At 33.1% G+C, this 11,598-nt stretch overlaps 3 non-coding genes across 3 annotated transcripts; all 3 read right to left on the reverse strand.

Annotated features, from left to right (window-relative positions):
* Nucleotides 3,363-3,436, reverse strand: TRNAI-AAU. Its single transcript has one exon. It is a non-coding gene; the product is annotated as a tRNA-Ile (tRNA).
* TRNAI-AAU lies at nt 5,433-5,506 on the reverse strand. The gene has a single exon. It is a non-coding gene; the product is annotated as a tRNA-Ile (tRNA).
* Nucleotides 10,525-10,598, reverse strand: TRNAI-AAU. Its single transcript has one exon. It is a non-coding gene; the product is annotated as a tRNA-Ile (tRNA).

The following is an 11,598-nucleotide window of genomic DNA, read 5'->3' on the forward strand; positions in this document are numbered from 1 at the left end:
GTATTTCAAATACTCACTTTCTTAATATATGCACTTAGATTATACTTTTTACATTATATCATTAATATCTTCTTAGGGTCAAGAGTACATGTTTTCTTATAATTGTTTTATTCAGCTAATTAATATCCTATATTATTATATTGATATTCCCTTAGGGCCAAGAGTACATGCCTTCTTATGTCTTGTTCAACATATAGGTATATGTGTGATCCCTTACATGGTTATATTATTATTTATAATATTTTAATTCAATTATTTAAATTACCCTATTCCATCATGTGCATCCATGTAACCTATTATACCATTATGTTATCATCATTCCCTTAAAGTCAAGAGTACATGCTTTCTCAAATATTTTATTGAAAAATTTAATCCTATGTGCATCTATGTGATCTCTTCTATCATTATTCCTTTAAAGTCAAGAGTACATGTTTTTCTTCAAAATATTTAATATTCTTATAATGTGCACTTATATGATTTTTCCCTTGTGTACGTTTAAAACAACCTAAATGTAAATTAAACTGAGGGAATGATCCTTCGGTAAGGGAAGGTGACCCCCAAAGACAAGATATCGATATGATCCTTCAGTAAGGGAAGGTGATCGATCGAGATGATCCTTCGGTAAGGGAAGGTGATCGAAAAACATTTGGGATAAGAACCTTCGGTAAGGGAAGGGGACTATCCCATCAATTTTATATAATAATATATCTTTTTATATGACTCTCTTCTTGTGTATGTCTAAATAACCTTAATTGTAAATTAAACTGAGGGAATGATCCTTCGGTAAGGGAAGGTGACCCCCAAAGACAAGATATCGATATGATCCTTCGGTAAGGGAAGGTGATCGATCGAGATGATCCTTCGGTAAGGGAAGGTGATCACCAAAACGTTTGGGATAAGAACCTTCGGTAAGGGAAGGGGACTCCCACTTATACCGGTTTGAGCTCAATACCCTCCATATAAGTTATAAATTAAGAAAGAAAGAAGGCACGAATGAAAGCTTGAGTTCTATGTTTTCCTTAGATTTAATTATGATTATGTTGATGTTATCCTTCTATTTTCCTATATGTTTCCCCTTTCTTTTACACACATGTTTTATGAAAAAAGAATATGCATATTACATGCCATGTTATACGCTTGTTTTTAAAATCCCGCACGTGGGCTGGAGATGGATATGGAGGTGTTACATAGCACTCCTACTGAGACGTTAGGTTCTCACTCCCTTTCTTTTCCCATACTATCTTCAGAGGAACATGGCACAGCGGATAGAGACGACGCAGTGCCCCCTCGAGGGTAACTTCTAAGTATGACCCCTCGAAGCACGCGTGGGTAGTTACCAACTGAGCTAATAGGCCTACATATTTCTTTTCTTAGTTTATCAACATGTATAAAACTTTTAATTTCCCTGTTAATCCATGTTAATAAAAGTTTTCGTATTCTATTTCTATAAATTATCAGGATGTATCACAGCACATTAGTGATATCATTATATATCTGTTGGTGGTATTCCAGTATTAGGTGTATTTTGCCCTACTTGAATAGCAAGAAATAGCTAGAATCAATATATAAATAATTAACAAATCAATTTAAAATAGAGCGATATATTCAATGTCTTTGCTTGTGAGAAAATAAAAGTACACAAATTAGAAAGATTAGAAAAAAATTCTTTGAACATATAAGGAATTTTGTTTTGTTGGCGTGCACTAAAGAATATGATATAAATTTCGCACCTCGTATTATATTCGAGAGCTTTGCATATTATATTCAAAAGTGATAGCATATCCAACTCATTTGCCAAGGTTAAAATGTAAAATGAGAAAGTTATGGTGAACAACGCTTAAGATACTATAGAACTTCTCATTTGCTTTTGCCAACTTGACCCATGGAATATCAAGTTACCATGCATAGAAGAAAACGTTTCATATTGTTCGAACTTTATACCCATGGTTTTGATGCCTAATATGCTAGCAAAACAACAAATATAGCATAGTTTTGGTTCACAAATATGAAGTTGTTAAGAAGAAAATGAAATTCGACAAGAAATTTGTTATTACAGTTGAAAAAGATTGTGGCAACTAACTTAACTATAATGAAATCTTTTTGGTACGAACATATCTAAAATATGAAGTTGTAAGGGTAATGTGTGCTAAATCTTGTACTAAAAAGAATACCAATATCACCCCTTGGATTGGATAATTAGCTTTTGTTTTCTTTATGACATTAGAGTAGAGACCAAATTTTGATTAGAAGAATGGCGCCAAACCTTTGCATGGTCAAAAAATGGTTGTTTAAGTGGAGTTCTAAGGTGAACGAATGATCGGAACTAAAACTTGGAGTTGAATTCAACCACAAATAAAGTCTTCTTTTTATTGTCTTTCTTAGCATTGTTGGTTGATGTATTAAAGGATGCTATGTTTATAAACGATTAACAGAGAGTAACATTATGTTTTCTTTTTGTGTTTGTCATTATTTAATATTTATCACTCTCAACAGGTAAGAAAACAATTTTTTGAGTGATATATTTAACTAATAAAACTGGGAAAAGTTTAGGGGGCCAGCAACTTTATTAAATTCTGGCCAGCATGTACCAGCAAAGAAAAGTGAGTCATTGGATGAAATCTCACACCAATCTCACACCATTAAAATCATTATTGATGGTTATTTGATAGCTAAAATCACAAAAGTTGCTGTCCCCCTAGCACTCCTCATAAAACTGGAATAATCTAAAAATCTTACTTCATTTGATGACATAGTAAAATCCAAACTCCTCCATATCATTCCACATGAAATCTACTTATGAAACAGATTAAGATTAGAAAGTTTTATGATTTATCCTTCACTATGAATGCATCGAGATATTTAAAAACAATTGGCAAGAGCTTAACATTCATTTGGATTTTGATTTATGGCCCTCTTAGCAATAAAGGAAGAATGGGATGTGATTGTTACGTTGGTAAAATAAAGAGTATAAATTTCAAAACACTAATCTATGTAAATTTTGCAAGAAGTTTTGCTCTTTTTACTAAGGTATAGAACTTGTCAAATACATGTACTTTCAAGTATTAGGGATAGAGCTTCCATCAATTTTCCTTACATGTTCCGGCAAACTTTTTTGATAGGAAGACAATTATGTAGTACCATAACAAGTGCTATAATTTGCTCCATATACCTATTGTTTGGTAGAAATATGTTTTAAAAACTTTCATCGTATTGTTGTTAAGGTTTTATACGCAATTCAATTTCTTTCTTGAAACAAAAACTTATAAAAGATAAAAAGGAACATATCAACACTCCTCGACATGGATGGGCCATTATTTTTATACTCTAAAAATTCATGGGTTTAAAAAACAAATTTCTTCAAATGGCCCATGCAAGTCTCGAACCTGCAACCTTCGCGTTATTAGCACGACGTTCTAACCAACTGAGCTAATAGGCCTACATATTTCTTTTCTTAGTTTATCAACATGTATAAAACTTTTAATTTCCCTGTTAATCCGTGTTAATAAAAGTTTTCGTATTCTATTCCTATAAATCATCAGGGTGTATCACAGCACATTAGTGATATCATTATATATCTGTTGGTGGTATTCCAGTATTAGGTGTATTTTGCCCTACTTGATTCGGAAGAAATAGCTAGAATCAATATATAAATAATTAACAATTGAATTTAAAATAGAGCGATATATTCAATGTCTTTACTTGTGAGAAAATAAAAGTACGCAAATTAGAAAGATTAGAAAAAAAATTCTTTGAACATATAAGGAATTTTGTTTTGTTGGTGTGCACTAAAGAATATGATATAAATTTCGCACCTCGTATTATATTCGAGAGCTTTGCATATTATGTTCAAAAGTGATAGCATATCCAACTCATTTGCCAAGGTTAAAATGTCAAATGAGAACGTTATGGTGAACAACGCTTAAGATACTATAGAACTTCTCATTTGCTTTTGCCAACTTGACCCATGAAATATCAAGTTACAATGCATAGAATAAAACGTTTCAGATTGTTCTAACTTTATACCCATGGTTTTGATGCCTAATGTTCTAGCAAAACAACAAATATAGCATAGTATGGTTCACAAATATGAAGTTGTTAAGAAGAAAATGAAATTCGACAAGAATTTTGTTATTACAGTTGAAAAAGATTATGGCAACTAACTTAACTATAATGATATCTTTTTGGTACGAACATATCTAAAATATGAAGTTGTAAGGGTAATGTGTGCTAAATCTTGCACTAAAAAGAATACCAATATCACCCCTTGGATTGGATAATTAGCTTTTGTTTTCTTTATGATATAAGAGTAGAGACCAAATTTTGATTAGAAGAATGGCGCCAAACCTTTGCATGGTCAAAAAATAGTTGTTTAAGTGGAGTTCTAAGGTCAACGAATGATCGGAACTGAAACTTGGAGTTGAATTCAACCACAAATGAAGTCTTCTTTTTATTGTCTTTTTTAGTATTGTTGGTTGATGCATTAATGGATGCTATGTTTATAAACGATTAACAGAGAGTAACATTATGTTTTCTTTTTATGTTTGTCTTTATTTAATATTTATCACTCTCAACAGGTAAGAAAACAATTTTTTGAGTGATATATTTAACTAATAAAACTGGGAAAAGTTTAGGGGCCCAGCAACTTTATTAAATTCTGGCCAGCATGTAACAGCAAAGAAAAGTGAGTCATTGGATGAAATCTCACACCATTAAAATCATTATTGATGGTTATTTGATGGCCAAAATCACAAAAGTTGTTGTCCCCCTAGCACTCCTCATAAAACTGGAATAATCTAAAAATCTTACATCATTTGATGACATAGTAAAATCCAAACTCCTCCATATCATTCCACATGAAATCTACTTATGAAACAGATTAAGATTAGAAAGTTTTATAATTTATCCTTCACTATGAATGCATCGAGATATTTAAAAACAATTGGCAAGATCTTAACTTTCATTTGGATTTTGATTTATGGCCCTCTTAGCAATAAAAGAAGAATGGGATGTGATTGTTACGTTGGTAACATAAAGAGTATAAATTTTAAAACACTAATCTATGTAAATTTTGCAAGAAGTTTTGCTCTTTTTACTAAGGTATAGAACTTGTCAAATACATGTACTTTCAAGTATTAGGGATAGAGCTTCCATCAATTTTCCTTACATGTTCCGGCAAACTTTTTTGATAGGAAGACAATTATGTAGTACCAGAACAAGTGCTATAATTTGCTCCATATACGTATTGTTTGGTAGAAATATGTTTTAAAAACTTCCATCGTATAGTTGTTAAGGTTTTATACGCAATTCAATTTCTTTCTTGGAACAAAAACTTATAAAAGATAAAAAGGAACATATCAACACTCCTCGACATGGATAGGCCATTATTTTTATACTCTGAAAATTCATGGGTTTAAAAAATAAATTTCTTCTAATGGCCCATGCAGGTCTCGAACATGCGACCTTCGCGTTATTAGCACGACGTTATAACCAACTGAGCTAATAGGCCTACATATTTCTTTTCTTAGTTTATCAACATGTATAAAACTTTTAATTTCCCTGTTAATCCGTGTTAATAAAAGTTTTCGTATTCTATTTCTATAAATCATCAGGGTCTATCACAGCACATTAGTGATATCATTATATATCTGTTGGTGGTATTCCAGTATTAGGTGTATTTTGCCTTACTTGATTCGGAAGAAATAGCTAGAATCAATATATAAATAATTAACAATTCAATTTAAAATAGAGCGATATATTCAATGTCTTTGCTTGTGAGAAAATAAAAGTACGCAAATTAGAAAGATTAGAAAAAAAATTCTTTGAATATATAAGGAATTTTGTTTTGTTGGTGTGCACTAAAGAATATGATATAAATTTCGCACCTCGTATTATATTCGAGAGCTTTGCATATTATGTTCAAAAGTGATAGCATATCCAACTCATTTGCCAAGGTTAAAATGTAAAATGAGAACGTTATGGTGAACAACGCTTAAGATACTATAGAACTTCTCATTTGCTTTTGCCAACTTGACCCATGGAATATCAAGTTACAATGCATAGAAGAAAACGTTTCATATTGTTCGAACTTTATACCCATGCTTTTGATGCCTAATGTGCTAGCAAAACAACAAATATAGCATAGTTATGGTTCACAAATATGAAGTTGTTAAGAAGAAAATGAAATTCGACAAGAAATTTGTTATTACAGTTGAAAAAGATTGTGGCAACTAACTTAACTATAATGATAACTTTTTGGTACGAACATATCTAAAATATGAAGTTGTAAGGGTAATGTGTGCTAAATCTTGTACTAAAAAGAATACCAATATCACCCCTTGGATTGGATAATTAGCTTTTGTTTTCTTTATGACATTAGAGTAGAGACCAAATTTTGATTAGAAGAATGGCGCCAAACCTTTGCATGGTCAAAAAATGGTTGTTTAAGTGGAGTTCTAAGGTCAACGAATGATCGGAACTAAAACTTGGAGTTGAATTCAACCACAAATGAAGTCTTCTTTTTATTGTCTTTCTTAGCACTGTTGGTTGATGCATTAAAGGATGCTATGTTTATAAATGATTAACAGAGAGTAACATTATGTTTTCTTTTTGTGTTTGTCTTTATTTAATATTTATCACTCTCAATAGGTAAAAAACAATTTTTTGAGTGATATATTTAACTAATAAAACTGGGAAAAGTTTAGGGGGTGATGAGCGGATATTTTATACGCTTTTTGGGGATAATTTCATATAGTTTAGAGTATGTTTTAGTTAGTTTTTAGTCTATTCCTAGTAGTTTTTAGGAAAAATTCATATTTCTGGACTTTACTATGAGTGTGTGTTTTTCTGTAATTTCAGATATTTTTCTGGCTGAAATTGAAGGAGCTGAGCAAAATTCTGATTCAGGCTGAAAAAGGACTGCTGATGCTGTTGGATTCTGACCTCCCTGCACTCAAAGATGCTTTTCTGGAGCTACAGAACTCGAAATGGCATGCTTCCAATTGCGTTGGAAAGTAGACATCTAGGGCTTTCCAGCAATATATAATAGTCCATACTTTGCACAAGGATAGACGACGTAAACTGGCGTTCAACGCCAGTTCTCTGCCCAATTCGGGCGTCCAGCGCCAGAAAATATCTTTTCAAAATTTGTTTCAACTAACTAACCAACTTTTTGTTTGTTTCTTAACTTTTTCAAAACTACCTAACTAACTCTCTCTTTCTCTAATTTTCGAAAATATCTTCCCTTTTTTTCCAAAAACTTCTGTTTTTTTTAACTAATTATTTTTTATTTTTTTTTACGAAAAAAAAAATTTTTTATTTCGAAATTCAAATTCTTTTTAGTTATTTTATTTTATTTAAGTATTTACTTCTTATAAAATAAAATAAATAAAAAGATAAATCAGTCCAAGTTATATCCATATATCCATCATGGACATAAGTGGAAATGAATAGTCCAGGAGGACTTTGGGGTCGCTAGAAATGGGCAAGAATCTGGCGTTGAACGCCCAAAGGGGGCATAATCCAGCGTTGAACGCCCAAAATGGGTACATTTCTGGCGTTCAGGCGCTAGGAACAGACAGTGAGTTGGCGTCTAACGTCACTCCAGCTTCTGACTCTGGTACACAATTGCCAGTGAGGGATCAGACACACACAAGTGCTGATAACAAGCCCTCTAAAAAGGCTTCTTTAACCACTAAGGTTGAGGAATATAAAGCCAAGATACCTTATCCTCAAAAACTCCGGAAAGACGAGCAGGATAAGCAATTTGCTCGCTTTGCAGATTATCTAAGGACTCTTGAAATAAAGATTCCATTTGCAGAGGCACTTGAGCAAATACCTTCTTATGCCAAGTTCATGAAAGAGATCTTGAGTCATAAAAAGGAGTGGAGAGAAACAAAAAGAGTTCTCCTCACTGAAGAATGCAGTGCAGTCATTCTGAAAAGCTTTCCTGAAAAGCTTAAAGACCCTGGGAGTTTTCTGATACCATGCATATTAGAAGGTGATTGCACCAAGACAGCTTTATGCGATCTTGGGGCAAGCATCAACCTAATACCTGCATTCACTATCAGGAAAATTAGTTACTGATGCAAAGTACTACTTGTGGGATGAGCCCTATCTCTTTAAGAGATGTGCGGACGGAATTATCCGTAGGTGTGTCCCCAGAGAGGAAGCACAGAGAATCCTATGGCATTGCCATGGATCTCAATATGGAGGCCATTTCGGAGGTGAGCGAACAGCCACCAAGGTCCTCCAATGTGGCTTCTATTGGCCCACACTCTATAAAGATTCCCGAGAGTTTGTACGTAATTGTGACAGTTGCCAAAGAGCTGGTAATCTGCCTCATGGTTACGCCATGCCTCAACAAGGAATCTTCGAAGTAGAGTTGTTTGATGTATGGGGAATTGACTTCATGGGACCTTTCCCACCATCATACTCAAACACTTATATTCTGGTGGCAGTTGACTACGTATCAAAATGGGTTGAGGCTATTGCCACACCCACCAATGATACTAAAACAGTGCTGAAGTTTCTCCAGAAACATATCTTTAGCAGGTTTGGTGTCCCTAGAGTGTTAATCAGTGATGGGGGCACTCACTTCTGCAATAAACAGCTTTACTCTGCCATGGTTCGGTATGGAATTCGCCACAAAGTGGCCACACCATATCATCCACAAACCAATGGGCAAGCTGAAGTCTCTAACAGAGAATTAAAGAGAATCCTGGAACGGACAGTAAATACCCGTAGAAAGGATTGGCCAAGGAGCCTGAATTTCCAATTTAATTTTAAATTTGAATGCTTCAATGCATGATTTTTACATGAACATATCAAGAACCCTGATTTCTAAAATCCTTAATTTCTAAAAATCCATCTTTCCAAATTCAATCCAACTCTTTTCAAAATCTTTTCTGAAAACAAATCTATCTTTTACACTCAAAAATCTTTTCAACTAATCCATATCTTTTTCAAATATCCATATTATCTTTTTCAAAAATCCAGATTTATCTTTTTCAAAAAAATCTATCCTATCTTTTCAAAATCAAACTATATCTTATATCTTATCTTTTTCAACTAAATCTTTTTATCTTATCTCTTCCAATTTTTCGAAAATCCACCACCCCACCCCTTTAAATTTGGGTTCGGCCTCCCCCCTCCTCCATCAACAAGTGCACCTCGATCTCCTTCTATCCCTCTCCTTTCTTTACGGCCAAGACTCATAAAGAAGCTGTGTTCAAGAATCATCACACTAAACTAAGAGAATCAATAACACTATCTAAATTCTGATTTCCTATAGATGCCAATCACTCTGAGCTTCAATGGATAAAGTGAGATGCCAAAACTGTTCGGAAGCAAAAAGCTACTAGTCCAGCTCATCTAATTAGAATCTGAGCTTCAATCAAAAACTCTGAGATATTATTGCGTCTCAACCTATAGCAGAGATTCAGAAGACAAAGCATCTCCAAAACTCCAACATATTCTCCATTACTGCACAACAAGTAACCTTTAATTTATGCTCTACTGGTTATTCACAATTCAATTGATAAACATAATTGACTTCCTGACTAAGATTTACAAGATAACCATAGATTGCTTCAAACCAACAATCTCCTTGGGATTCGACTCTTACTCACGTAAGGTATTACTTGGACGACCCAGTGCACTTGCTGGTTAGTGGTACGCGTTGAGAAAAGTGTAATTCACAATTCGTGCACCAGGGGGCCAGCAACTTTATTAAATTCTGGCCAGCATGTAACAGCAAAGAAAAGTGAGTCATTGGATGAAATCTCAGACCAATCTCACACCATTAAAATCATTATTGATGGTTATTTGATGGCTAAAATCACAAAAGTTGCTGTCCCCCTAGCACTCCTCACAAAACTGGAATAATCTAAAAATCTTACTTCATTTGATGACATAGTGAAATCCAAACTCCTCCATATCATTCCACATGAAATCTACTTATGAAACAAATTAAGATTAGAAAGTTTTATAATTTATCCTTCACTATGAATGCATCGAGATATTTAAAAACAATTGGCAAGAGCTTAACTTTCATTTGGATTTTGATTTATAGCCCTCTTAGCAATAAAGGAAGAATGGGATGTGATTGTTACGTTGGTAACATAAAGAGTATAAATTTCAAAACATTAATCTATGTAAATTTTGCAAGAAGTTTTGCTTTTTTTACTAAGGTATAGAACTTGTCAAAAACATGTACTTTCAAGTATTAGGGATAGAGCTTCCATCAATTTTCCTTACATGTTCCGACAAACTTTTTTGATAGGAAGACAATTATGTAGTACCATAACAAGTGCTATAATTTGCTCCATATACGTATTGTTTGGTAGAAACGTGTTTTAAAAACTTCCATCGTATCGTTGTTAAGGTTTTATACGCAATTCAATTTCTTTCTTGGAACAAAAACTTATAAAACATAAAAAGGAACATATCAACACTCCTCGACATGGATAGGCCATTATTTTTATACTCTGAAAATTCATGGGTTTAAAAAAAACAAATTTCTTCTAATGGCCCATGCAGGTCTCGAACCTGCGACCTTCACGTTATTAGCACGACGTTCTAACCAACTGAGCTAATAGGCCTACATATTTCTTTTCTTAGTTTATCAACATGTATAAAACTTTTAATTTCCCTGTTAATCCATGTTAATAAAAGTTTTCGTATTCTATTTCTATAAATTATCAGGGTGTATCACAGCACATTAGTGATATCATTATATATCTGTTGGTGGTATTCCAGTATTAGGTGTACTTTGACCTACTTGATTCGGAAGAAATAGCTAGAATCAATATATAAATAATTAACAATTCAATTTAAAATAGAGCGATATATTCAATGTCTTTGCTTGTGAGAAAATAAAAGTACGCAAATTAGAAAGATTAGAAAAAAAATTCTTTGAACATATAAAGAATTTTGTTTTGTTGGTGTGCACTAAAGAATATGATATAAATTTCGCACCTCGTATTATATTCGAGAGCTTTGCATATTATGTTCAAAAGTGATAGCATATCCAACTCATTTGCCAAGGTTAAAATGTAAAATGAGAATGTTATGGTGAACAACGCTTAAGATACTATAGAACTTCTCATTTGCTTTTGCCAACTTGACCCATGGAATATCAAGTTGCAATGCATAGAAGAAAACGTTTCATATTGTTCGAACCTTATACCCATGGTTTTGATGCCTAATGTGCTAGCAAAACAACAAATATAGCATAGTTATGGTTCACAAATATGAAGTTGTTAAGAAGAAAATGAAATTCGACAAGAAATTTGTTATTACAGTTGAAAAAGATTGTGGCAACTAACTTAACTATAATGATATCTTTTTGGTACGAACATATCTAAAATATGAAGTTGTAAGGGTAATGTGTGCTAAATCTTGTACTAAAAAGAATACCAATATCACCCCTTGGATTGGATAATTAGCTTTTGTTTTCTTTATGACATTAGAGTATAGACCAAATTTTGATTAGAAGAATGGCGCCAAACCTTTGCATGGTCAAAAAATGGTTGTTTAAGTGGAGTTCTAAGGTCAACGAATGATCGGAACTAAAACTTGGAGTTGAATTCAACCACAAAT

This window comes from Arachis ipaensis, chromosome B05, assembly GCF_000816755.2.
Source record: "Arachis ipaensis cultivar K30076 chromosome B05, Araip1.1, whole genome shotgun sequence".
NCBI classification, from domain to species: Eukaryota; Viridiplantae; Streptophyta; class Magnoliopsida; order Fabales; family Fabaceae; genus Arachis; species Arachis ipaensis.